At 40.3% G+C, this 11,891-nt stretch overlaps 2 pseudogenes; one reads left to right on the top strand and one right to left on the bottom strand.

The window, feature by feature from the left end:
- The window catches only part of LOC101626691, a 6,110-nt pseudogene extending 1,596 nt beyond the window's left edge, over positions 1-4,514 (bottom strand).
- Positions 4,515-6,332: 1,818 nt separating this feature from the next.
- On the top strand, positions 6,333-7,139 carry LOC105854544 (annotated as a pseudogene).
- Positions 7,140-11,891: the final 4,752 nt, after the last annotated feature.

Here is an 11,891-nt window from a genome sequence, read left to right as displayed (position 1 = left end):
TCATTGTTTTTGTGTCTTTTGGGTAGATACCTAGGAGTGGGATTGCTGGGTCATAGGGAAGCTCCATGTTTAGCAGTTTGAGGAACCGCCAAACAGTTTTCCATAGTGGTTCAAGTTCCTTTTTTTTTTTTTTTAATAAAAAGGATTAATAATTTTTTCCTATTTTATTTTGTGTGTAGGTGTGAGCGAAAGTTGAACATATCTGTTGGGAAGAGACAGACACAGTTTAGTCTTTTGCACTCTGCTGTTACCCTGTTAAAAAGAGTCGTTCAGGAGCACAAGTTACCGTGGGCGGCCTAACAGCAGAGGCCAGGAGAGCGTCTTTTAAAAGGAGTCCTTGAAGTTTACCCCCTAGTGTTTACTGGGAAACAATCGGTCTTGTTGATTGGGAGGGGCTCTATTTGTCTTGACCTGTAGAGATTGATTAGAGACCACCTTCAGGAGTGCCGGGGGTTTGCACATAAATGCTAAGACAACTGTAAAAATGTCATATATTTTTTTTAAAGTAGACTTAAACTGCTGCTGAGAAGTGGAAAATAGTCCACCAGACTTGCCAATCCATGGGATATCACAATTAGTTCAGTTTTCTGTGGATAGTTTGATACTACAAGTTAAAAAACGGTGGAAAAAAAAAAAGTCCAACAGTTTCTTCACACATACAACTCAGACAGATGAGGTTACTTGCCCATATGGGGGTGGGGTGGGTAACCTCCCCATCTGACTTGAATTGCTTTGGCTAGGACCCTTGTCAGATTGCCAAACCAGGAGAAAAAAACGACTTCCTTCCAGCGCTGTTAATTCAGCAGGAAGAAATAATGCTACTAATATAGTGTGTTGGCCAGAATTCCCCAAAGAAAAATTGTGTGTGTAGGAATTGGCTCATGTGATTGTGCAGGCTGGCAAGTAGTTTGGCAGGCTGTAGACCCAGGAAAGAGTTGATGTCTCAGTTTGTATCTGAAAGTAGTCTGCTGGAAAAAATTTCCCCTTCTGGGGGAAATGTTAGCCTTTGTTCTCTTAATACCTTTATATGATTAGTGAAGACCTACCACATTATGGAGGCTCCTCTGTTTTACTCAAAGTCTACTGATTTAAATGTTGATCTCATAACAATTGACACCATAATTCCTTTGTCTCATTTGTCTCCGTATTCCCCCAAACTCTAATCTTTAAAAGTACTACAACCTGGCCCTCCCTGGTGGCGCAGCGAGTTAAAGCACAGCACTGAAAATTTAAGGCCGCTTCCGCATGAGTTCGATTCCCACCTGCCCGGGAGGTGACCACATGGCGAGGCAGACCTCTCCTGACCCGCCCGCTGCTCCCCTCAGCAGTGTACTTCGTCGATCTGCCTGTTCTGCTCCCCACTCTGTCTCTGGTGAATCCTCTCACCCTCTGCATCTCTGGCCTGTACCCCAGTTCTGTATGAATAAATAAATAAATCTTTTTTTTAAAAAAAAGGTACTACAACCTAGTCCAAATGGTTGTGGATAATTCTAAGTGTAAGACTTAAGGTACATAAATCACATAATGCACATATGTTTCCTATGGTCTTCAATAGAAATATTACCCTTGCTTCTCTACCTTCAAATTCAATACAGGAATAGATCTCTTTTCAGATTACTTAAAAAAATATTTATTTACACATACAAGAACTGGGGTACAGGCCCAGCGGTGTGGGAGTGAGAGGTTTCACCAAAGACAGAGTGGGGAACAGAAAGGCAGATGTACTGAAATACACTGCTGAGGGGAGCAGCAGACCAGTCAGGAGAGCTCTGCCACACTGTGTGGGTGACCTCCCTGGTTGGGAATCGAACTTGTGCTGCAGTGACTGCATATAGCTTCATAGTGCTGCGCTTTAACCCATCGCACCACCAGCAATAGCCCTCTTTTCAGATTTCTTTAGCATTCTTTTATCCTGATTTACAGGGTTTTTTTCTCACACAGAATAAAACATCAATATATTTGGATTTTGCTACCTTAAGGCTTCAATGAATCCCCCCATATTTCTCTAAGGTTCTCAATCATAAGCAATAAAATTGCAATTTCTTCATTCTTTAACCTGGATCTAATATGTCAATGACTTGCTCTTATGTTTATCTGGTTCAATTTCTTCTCAAGAGAAGTCTATCTCTTGGAAATTTGGTTATGAAAGTATATAAACTATCCAAGATAAATACAATTTGTCAGGCTCAGATTTTCTGTCTATCTATCTACCACCTACCTACCTACCAACCTAAATACCTACTTCAAGGACGTAAATTCCTCTTATAAGATGAGGAATTATAATTTATTTTATCACTAGATAGAGTTTGTAACTATTTTATATTTATCTTTCCTTATGCAAGAAGATAATTTAGAGACGGAATGGTGGATGAAGTAAGGAAGATGGCAGTCTCTCTCCCTCCAAAAGTAACCATTTAATTGGAAAAAGTATTTTAAAGACCTAATCATTTAAAGTCTGGCCTTTGTCTTAAGGACACATAGCAAATGAATTATTCACTTAAGAAAATATACTGAATTGTGGTAAGAAAAGTGACAGTCTGTGACATTTGAGCCACAGCCAGTTCCTTCCTTTCTCCTAGATATGTTTTATGGTCTTAATCTGGGCATAATACTCCTGGCAGATGTGTCCAAGAAGACTAAAGTTACCACTCCTCCAGATCCCAGGTTAGGAGTAACAGTTTTACCTCAGGAGGGCAGACCCCAGGTATTTCTCATTTCCTCCAACCCTGTGCTATAGAAGCTTTTCCAAAATGACTGAATTGTGATTCTCCACCAATTCATAGTGTAGAAGATGTACGGCAGGTGGAGGAAGCTGAGAACACCAACTTGCTAATCTTTGCTTGTAAGGTGATGGAGCTATGCCCGGAGGTGCAAGCCAAGAATAGCAGCTGCCTCCATGTCCACTCATAGACCAGGGTGTCACTCTGGGTCGCTGTGTCACTCCACCTCCTGTGAAGAGGTTTTGTGCAAGAAGAAAGACAGGCCAAAACGATGAATTCCTCTGCTTGAAAAAAGTAACTTTATTAGTAACAAAACATGGAAAAATTCATCTCTATGGATGTTGCTGAAGACAATGGAAATTTTGCTGTTGAACTATTAAGAGAATGCTACTGTCAAACTAGTAGCAGCAAATTCACTGGCACAGAAATCATAAGTTTAACAGAGAGAATCAGGGAAAGTCAAGTGAAGAAGACCTGAGCAAGATCATAGCAAGCCTGAGAGTTAGGAAGGCTATGTGCAAGCACTTTCTGTACCCATCTAGGAACAATTAGAATACAGATGAAGAAACCTTGAAAACATCTCCCAGATCTTTGCAGATTCATGAACTAAGAGTGCAAGTTTCACTGACCAAACAGTGGCTGAATAGTCTATTCTGGTATAGAGACAAATTCTAGAGAGCCAGGTTTGAGAGTAAAATCACAGGAGCATTCATGACACTTAGACTGGATGCATGCTCAAAGCTGCATCCTGCTAGGATTGACTGGAAAGAGACTACCCAAACAGATCCTGACTAAGTCTGAGGTAAAAAATGTGAACTCTGTGAATTGCAATAGCAACTTGTAGGCCATGCATATGCCTAACGGTAATTGGCACTTGGAGCCTAAACTCAGTAAGTGGCTTGTGATATCCCAGGGTTGACCTGTATGTAGCCAGGTTAAAATATAAAAAGCAGGGCCCTCCCTGGTGGCACAGCTGGTTGGTGGCAGCACTGTGAAGCTGGCGGCTACAGCTGCTTCAGTGCAAGTTCAATCCCCGACCCCAGAGGTGACCCACATGGTACAACAGACCTCTCTCTCCTGTCTCACTCGCTGCTCCCCTCAGCAGTGTACTTTGTTGATCCGCCTCTTCTGCTCCCCATCTGTCTCTGGTGAATCCTCTCATCACCCCGGACTGTACCCCAGTTCTATATGCATAAATAAATAAATAAATCTTAAAAAAAGATACAAAGCAAGGTAAAAATATGAACAAGGCCATCAGAAGCTGAATAGTACAAGATAAATAGACTATACAATTAGTTCAGAAAATTTGCTATGTGTAAATGACAAATCAGCATCCATAATCCCAGTGTAGATTAGTATTTTGAATTGATATAATGTCTAAATATCTGAAGATTTTATTTATTTCATCTATCTTGTACATATTTCTTGTATTTTATTTTATTTATCATATACATGTACATTTACATATTTTTTCATTTTGTACAATGTATGCTTTCTTATTTAGGTTATAGTCCCTGTGAAATTCCTACAACCAATTCATCCATGTACCATTGCCATAGTCCCTTGTACTCTTCCCACCCCTGTTTTTGAACTTATTACCCTCTCCCACATGGCAGAATGTTTCTGGTTTATAGTTACTTGTTGATTTTGATATTTACTTTATTAGAATGACTGAGTTTTCCTGACCCCTTACTTAGATCCTCTACATTCCTCCTTTGAGTGAAACCATCCTGTATTTTTCTTTTCTTTCTGGCTTACTTTAGTGAGCACAATCTCTTCCAGCTCCATCTCCATGTTGCTGTGAAGAACATGAGTTTATCTTTTCTGATTTTGGAGTAATATCCCAATGTGTAAATATACCACATCTTCTTGAGCCAGTCATCAATTTTTGAGCATTTGGATTGCTTCCATAGCTTAGCTATTGTAAATAGTGCTTCAATAAACACGGGGGTGCAGGTGTCCTTTTGAATAAATGTTTTTGTGTCCCTTGGTAAGTACATAGGATTGGAATTGCTGGATCATATGGAAGCTCCATGTTAAGCAGTTTGAGGAACCTCCACACAACTTTCCGTAGTGGTTGGACTGTTTTGCATTCCCACCAGCAGTGTAGAAGAGTTCCTTTCTCTCCAAATCCTTGCTAACATTTGTTGTTGCTAGTTATTTTTGTTTTTAAATATGTGCCATTCTTACTGGGGTGAGGTGGTATCTCATTGTGGTTTTGATTTGTATTTTCCTGATTACCAGTGATGTTGAGCATTTTTCATATGCTTACTGGCCATCTGCATTTCCTCTTTGGAGAAGTGTCTTTGTAGCTCTTCTGCCCATTTTTTGCCTGGGTTGTTTACTTTGGTTTTGTTAAGTTTTGTCATTTCTTTTTGGATCTTTGTGATCAGTCCCTTATTGTTTGCATTGTGTGCAAAATTTTCTCCCAGTCAGTGGTGTGTCTCTTTGTTTTAGTTAATGTCTCCTTCACTGTACAAAAACTCTTTAACTTGATGTAGTCCCAGTTGTTTATCCTTTTCTTCACAATCTTTGCTTTGGGTAATGTGTCTTTACAGATGTAATCGAGGTGTATATCATGTAGTGTTTTTCACCTCTATTTTCTTCTATATATTTTCTGGTTCCAGGTCTTATGTCTAATTCTTTTATCCATTTTGAGTTGGTTTTTGTGTATAAAGTGAGGCAGTAGTCTAGCTTCATTCTCTTGTATGTAGCAGTCCAGTTTTCCCAGAAACATTTATTGAACAAACCGTTCTTTCTATTGCATATTCTTAGCTCCTTTGTCAAAGATTAGTTGTCTTTAATTCTGTGAGTTAATTTCTGGGGTTTCTACTTGAATACATTGGTCTGTGTGTCTTTTTTTGTTCCAGCACCTTGCAAGTTAAATTATTGTGGCCTTGTAATGTAGCTTGAAGTCTAGAAGTGTGATCCAGAAAGAAAAATGAAAATATTGAATGGTCCCATTATAGGAGGAAAGTAGAGAAAATAAATATGGAACCAGAAAAGAGTTACTATGATAAAGTAAAAATCAAAATCATTATGCCATTATAGATCAGAGCATTCTATAGGGGAGGGGAGGGTGAAAGATCAGGACAGGTGGGGGAAGAGCACAAGGGACTACGGTTATGGTGGATAGGTGAACTGGTGGTGGAAATTTCATAGGGATACCAGACATTGTAAAAAAATGAACTATGATGTAATGAATATTTTAAAAGAAGATTCTTAATCAAAATGTAAGAATCCAGTGTAAAAATATGATTTCAAATAACAAAGAGCTGAAAGTTTGGTACAAGTACATGAAAAATAATAGTGGAAAACATCACAAAACTGAGGAAGGAACTGAATATACAAGCCCACTAAGCGAAAAGAAATCCTGGTTATCTAAATTTAATGAGAATACAAGATGACACACAATGGTGAAAGTACCAATTGAGTCTCCCATAAAGAATGATTATTGAATGCCTTTGGTGGGACCGCTAGCATCCTACTGCCCGGTCAGAGCTAGAGTGTGTGGTGCAGGAATGTCCTCCCATGTTTGGATAACAGGTTGACCCTGAAGCTTTGGTACCGAGTCTTCCCTGATCTAAGGTTGGCTACCTCTGATTATGAGCCATGACTGAGATTGGTGTTTGTGCCTATGGGACAGTGTACAAGCTTCATGATCCCTACAGTGACCACTGTGTGGCCCTCAAAAACATGAGAATCCCTAGCGGAGGAGGGACTGGATAGAGCTTCCCACCAGCAAATTTTAAGAGGTGGTATGACTGAGGCGACTGGAAGCTACTGAGCATCCCACTGTTGATCGACTGATGCACATCTGTGCCGCTGCACAAACTTATCAGGACACCAAAGTGATGCTGGTGCTTGAGCATGACAAGGATAAGGACATATCTGGACAGGATGCCTGCCAGGCTTGCGAGTGGGTACCATCAAGGATATGTTGTGCCAGTTTCTAAGGTATAGATTTCCTTTATGCCCATTGAATTATTCATTGAGAACCTGAAGCCAGAGAACATTCTGCTGGTAGTGGAGACCTATCAATCTAGTTGAGTTTGTCTTGGCAAGAATCTATAGTTAACAGGTGGCGCGTGTACCAGTGATTGTTACACTCTGAAGTTCTGCCCCAGAAGTTCATCTGCAGTCTACAATGCAACACCTGTGGATATGTGGCGAGTTAATGTACCTTTGCAGAGATGTTTTGTCAAATTCCTCTCTTCGGTGGAAACTCTGAAGTGGATCAGTTAGGCAAAATCTTTGACTTGATTGGGCTGCCACCAGAAGACTGGCTCTGAGATATGCCTCTCCTCTAAGGATTTTTTCCCTCTCAGATGGCCCCATCAAGTACAGTCTATGGGTCCTGAGATGGAGGAGGCTAGAACATAACTGCTACTGGAGATGCTGACTTTTAAACCCACATAAGTGAGGATCTGCTTTCTGAGCTCTGAAGTACTCTATCTACACAAAGAAAGTAACCCAGAGTGAGCACTGGTGTAGCTACAAAGGGACCAAGAGAAACCTCATTTCCTTTCTTTTGAACACCTGAGTGGAGATCACTCTACCCTTCACGGAGGCCATTATCTACATTTTGTCTCCGAGCCTGTGGACATTCTGACCCAACATTTCAGAGAATATTTTGTCTTTTTTTTTCTTTAGAAGATTTATTGATTTATACCTACAGAACTGGGGTACAGATCAGAGGTGTGTGTGGGGGGGTGAGAGGATTCACCAGAGACAAGTGTAGGAGCAGAATAGAAAGATTGACCCATACCATGTGGGCCAGCCCCTTGGCCAGGAATCAAACGCATGTTGCAGCGGCTTCGACAACTTTACAGTGCTGTTCTTTAACCTGTTACACAACCAGGGAGGGCCCAGGAATATTTTGTTATCTTAATGACACTCCTCTCTCTTATCCTTCCTTTTAGGACTTAGCCTATTCCTGCCTCCCTATTTCCTTACACCAAGGAAAGTGCCCCTACTTTCCCCTTACCTACCTTGATATTGGGGTGCCTTCTATGTGGGAAAAAAACAAAAGTAGGGTCTCAAAAATATTAAAAGTGACTAAGTAGAAAAAGCAGAGAACTTATAAGCCATCTGGCTTACATCAAATTTTTTGAAGAAACCCAATGAACAAGGAGAGCACGGAATGATGGATTTAAAATACTTAAAGACTTCCATCAAAGAGTACCACATCCTGCAAGTCTTTGTCAGATATGAGGGAGAAATAAAAGCCTTCCCTGACAAACAGAACCTGAAGAAACCTGCATACACTAGACCGCCCTGCAAGAAACATTTAAAGGAGCTTTCTATCTAAATTGAAGAAAGACAACCCTCTCCCCAAATTTAACAAGGAAAAGTCAGAACCAGAAACTATAGACAAAATGGCAGTAGCAAATCTTCATCTATTAACATTACTCTAAATGTAAGGGGCTGAAATCACCAATCAAAAGGCACCAAGTAACTGGTTGCATAGAAAAAAAAAAAAACACTTTTTAATCTCTCCAGGATTGGAATACAATCCTACAAGCAAATGGGACCATGTAAGGGCAGGGACAGCCACAGTTACATCATATAAAATAGACTTTCAGGTGAAAAAGTCACCAAAAGACTGACGGGCACTGTATAATGATATGTAATCAATATACCAGGAAAACTTAACACTCATAAGCACGTATGCACCAAATGAAGGTGCTCTGAAACATGTAAGCAGCTAATAACAGATCTAAATAGAGAGATCAACAGAAAGATAACAGTGGTCAGGGACTTAAACATCCCACTCACATCAATGGACACATCAACAAGGGAGAAAATTAATGACTGCCTTAAAGAAGTAATTACACCACATCGGATTCATAGACATTTATAGGGCAAAAAGTTAGGTGCAAATTGTTTTTAAATGCACATGGGACATTCTCAAGGACCACACCTTGGGTTACAAAAGAAGTGCCAACAAATCCATGAAGATTGAGATTACTTAAGTATCTTCTCTGATCAAATTGTATCAGCTCAACAATTAACCTCAAATAGAAAGCAGGAAAATCCTCTCATGTGTTGATATTGAACAACATACTACTGAATGACTATTGAATTAGTGATAAAATTAGAGAAATGAATACCTGAAGACAAACACAAATGCAGACAAAATACCTGAAGACAAACACAAATGCAGACAAAATTCACCAGAACCTATGAGATATAGCAAAAGCAGTATGAAGGGGAGAATATTGGATAAAGGCTCTCATCAAGAAACAAGAAAGATCTCAACAAATGTCAAATGATCTCAAATAATTACTTATATCTAGAAGCCAGGAAATAATAAAAATGAAATGAAATAAATAAATGAAATAGAAATAAAAGAGTTCAAAAAGAGCAATGAAACAAAAAAAAACCTGATATATGAAAAAACATAAACAAAATAAGTAAACCTCTATCTAGGCTCACAGAGAAAAAAAAAGAACAAAATTCTAATAAATAGAATCAAGAATTAAAGAAAAGTACAACAGACAATTCAGAAATATAGAGGATCACAAAAGAATACAATGAGCTGGGCCCTCCCTGGTGGCGCAGCGGGTTAAAGCACAGCACTAAGAAGCTAAAGCCACTTCAGCATGAGTTCGATCTCCGCCTGCCCTGGAGGAGATCCACATGGCGCGGCAGACCTCTCCTGACCCGCCCGCTGCTCCCCTCAGCAGTGTACTTCGTCGATCTGCCTGTTCTGCTCCCCACTCTGTCCCTGGTGAATCTTCTCACCCTCCGCATCTCTGGCCTGTACTCCAGTTCTGTATGAATAAATAAATAAATCTTTAAAAAAAAAAGAATACAATGAGCTTCTTAATGCTAGCAAAGTGGATAACCTGAAAGAAAAAGACAGTTTTTTTGATGCATACAACCTTCTGATACTGAGACAGCATGAAATAGATAACCTGAAACAATTTTAAGCAAGTAAGTTGAAAAAGTAATAAAAACCTACAAGAAAAACCAAATTCCAGAACTAGAAGGTTTCACTAGTGAATGGTATTAAACCTTCAAAGATGAAAAAGTATCTATCCTTCTGAAACACTTCCAAAAATTGCATAAGGGGGGATGCTTCCATACATATATTGTGGGACCTACATTGTGCTTATACTAAAAGCAGACTAAGACATCACAGTAAAAAAACCAACAGCTCAAAATTCTATTGAACAAAGAGGCAAAAGTTCTCAACAGCACTTGACAAACTAAATCTAACAATACATTGAAAGGGTCATACATCATGACCAAGTGGGATACTTATTCCAGGGATGCAATGATTGTTCAACATCTACAATTTGATAAAAGTCATTCACCACATCAACAAAAGGAGAGACAAATATCACATGATTGTCTCAATAGATGCAGAGGAGATACATGACAAGATTCAACGTACATTTATTATTAAAAGACCTATAAAAATTAGGATAGAAGGAACACACCTCAACATAATAAGGACCAGACTGTCAGGGACACTATGGATGTCTTTGGAAGGGATCAGGTTGAGGGACACAGTCCCTGGTCCCTTTCTGTCCCAGCTCAGTTTTGCCAAAGGCACTGACATATAATTCTTCTCTATTGTAAGCTTTCCATTTAGTTCGCTTCCGATGGTTAATATATATATATGTATGTATGTATGTATGTATGACCCACAGTTAACATCTTACTGTTTTGTCTAAGACACAGGATAGGACTATCCATTATGTACTCTTGTATTCATTATAATACTATTTACAATAGTCCAGTTATGGAAGCAAGGTAAATGCCCAGTGATAGATGATTGGATCAAGATGTGGATATTCTCAGCTAATGAAAAGATGAAGTATTGCCATTTGAATCATGGATGGTTATTATGCTAAGTGAAATGTCAGGAGAACAAACACAAGTGCCATATGATTTCACTCATATATGGAGTATAAGGAAGCAAAGGAACAGCCAACAAAACAAGTCCCAGAAACATGACTGCAGAATTGAGGCTACTAGAGTGGGAGGGTTGGGGAAAAAAGGAGTATGAGGGAGGATATTTTGGGCTTCAACAGTGGGTGTGGCATGGTAACACAGACCTAAAGAGGTGTGAACGTGGAGGTATTTGGAATTATGATAGCACTTATCATGATCAGAGACTGCAAAAAGGGTCAATTAAAGGTGGTAAACAGACCATGGCTGAAGCCTGGGGGCGGGGGCGCAGTCATTATGGGCTAGGGTGCTGGAGACAGACTCGGTCCAATCCCAAGGGCCTCACGTCTGGCCATGTCTCCTGAAAAACATTGCTTTTGTTTTCACTGCAGGTGCTTCCTCTGCAAAATTTCGATAATAACCAAACTCATGGGGTGGTTGGGGTAGTGACAGGAGAGTCCAGCTTACCAAAATACCTGGCACACAGGATATAGCTGACAAATGTCAGCTATTGTTGTCACTGTTTGCGTCACTAGGGGCCATCCCGGCTCAGATCAGGGCTCCTCCCTTCTTCATGGAAATCCAGGCCCCAGGAAGGCCCTTACCCTGAGAAGCTGATACACAGATGGGGGTGGGGAGAGGGACTGCCACGGCCTGGCGAGGCTGGCGATGCTCATGGTCTCCCAGCCTCTCCTGCTTGCATTTCTTGGAAGGACCATGGGAAAGGGTGTTAGCCTCACCAATTTCCTTTGAAGGTCAAGGTGTGCATAGGTTTCTAGCAGTAGATGTTACATTTAGATATTTTGCAAAACCTCTTGATTTTTAAAGCATCACAAATATGGCACTGTAGTACTGACAAGGAGTACTCCCTGGCGCCAGGCAGAACAGAATTTTGGTGGGAATGGAGGGGATTAGCACTAAGATGGGTGAGATGGGCATAAACACCGTTGCTCAGATTATATTTCTTCTCAATTTGGATTTGCCTCCATAGGATAAAAATGTGTAAAACAGAGCTTCTAAGTTCACATGTGGAGCAAGGTGCAGGTCACAGTACCAACCTGTGCCACTTAATGGACCAATTTCTTCATGCCAGGAAACCCAAGGGCACCCTTACCAAGCAAGCCAATTGGGAAAAAGTTGAGACAGGCAAGCAACACCGTGTGAGGAGGGGACACGTAAACTACTCATCCTCTGTCTCTGTCTCTCTCTGTCATATAAGCAATTAAGTCACAACACGTCTGGTGCAAAAGTTTTAGTCTGTTGTCATTT

Source organism: Condylura cristata, unplaced genomic scaffold, assembly GCF_000260355.1.
Source record: "Condylura cristata isolate star-nosed mole 26May11 unplaced genomic scaffold, ConCri1.0 scaffold00053, whole genome shotgun sequence".
Lineage (NCBI taxonomy): Eukaryota > Metazoa > Chordata > Mammalia > Eulipotyphla > Talpidae > Condylura > Condylura cristata.
The sequence above is the reverse complement of the archived record's forward strand: the minus strand, read 5'-3'. Positions and strand labels throughout refer to the sequence as shown.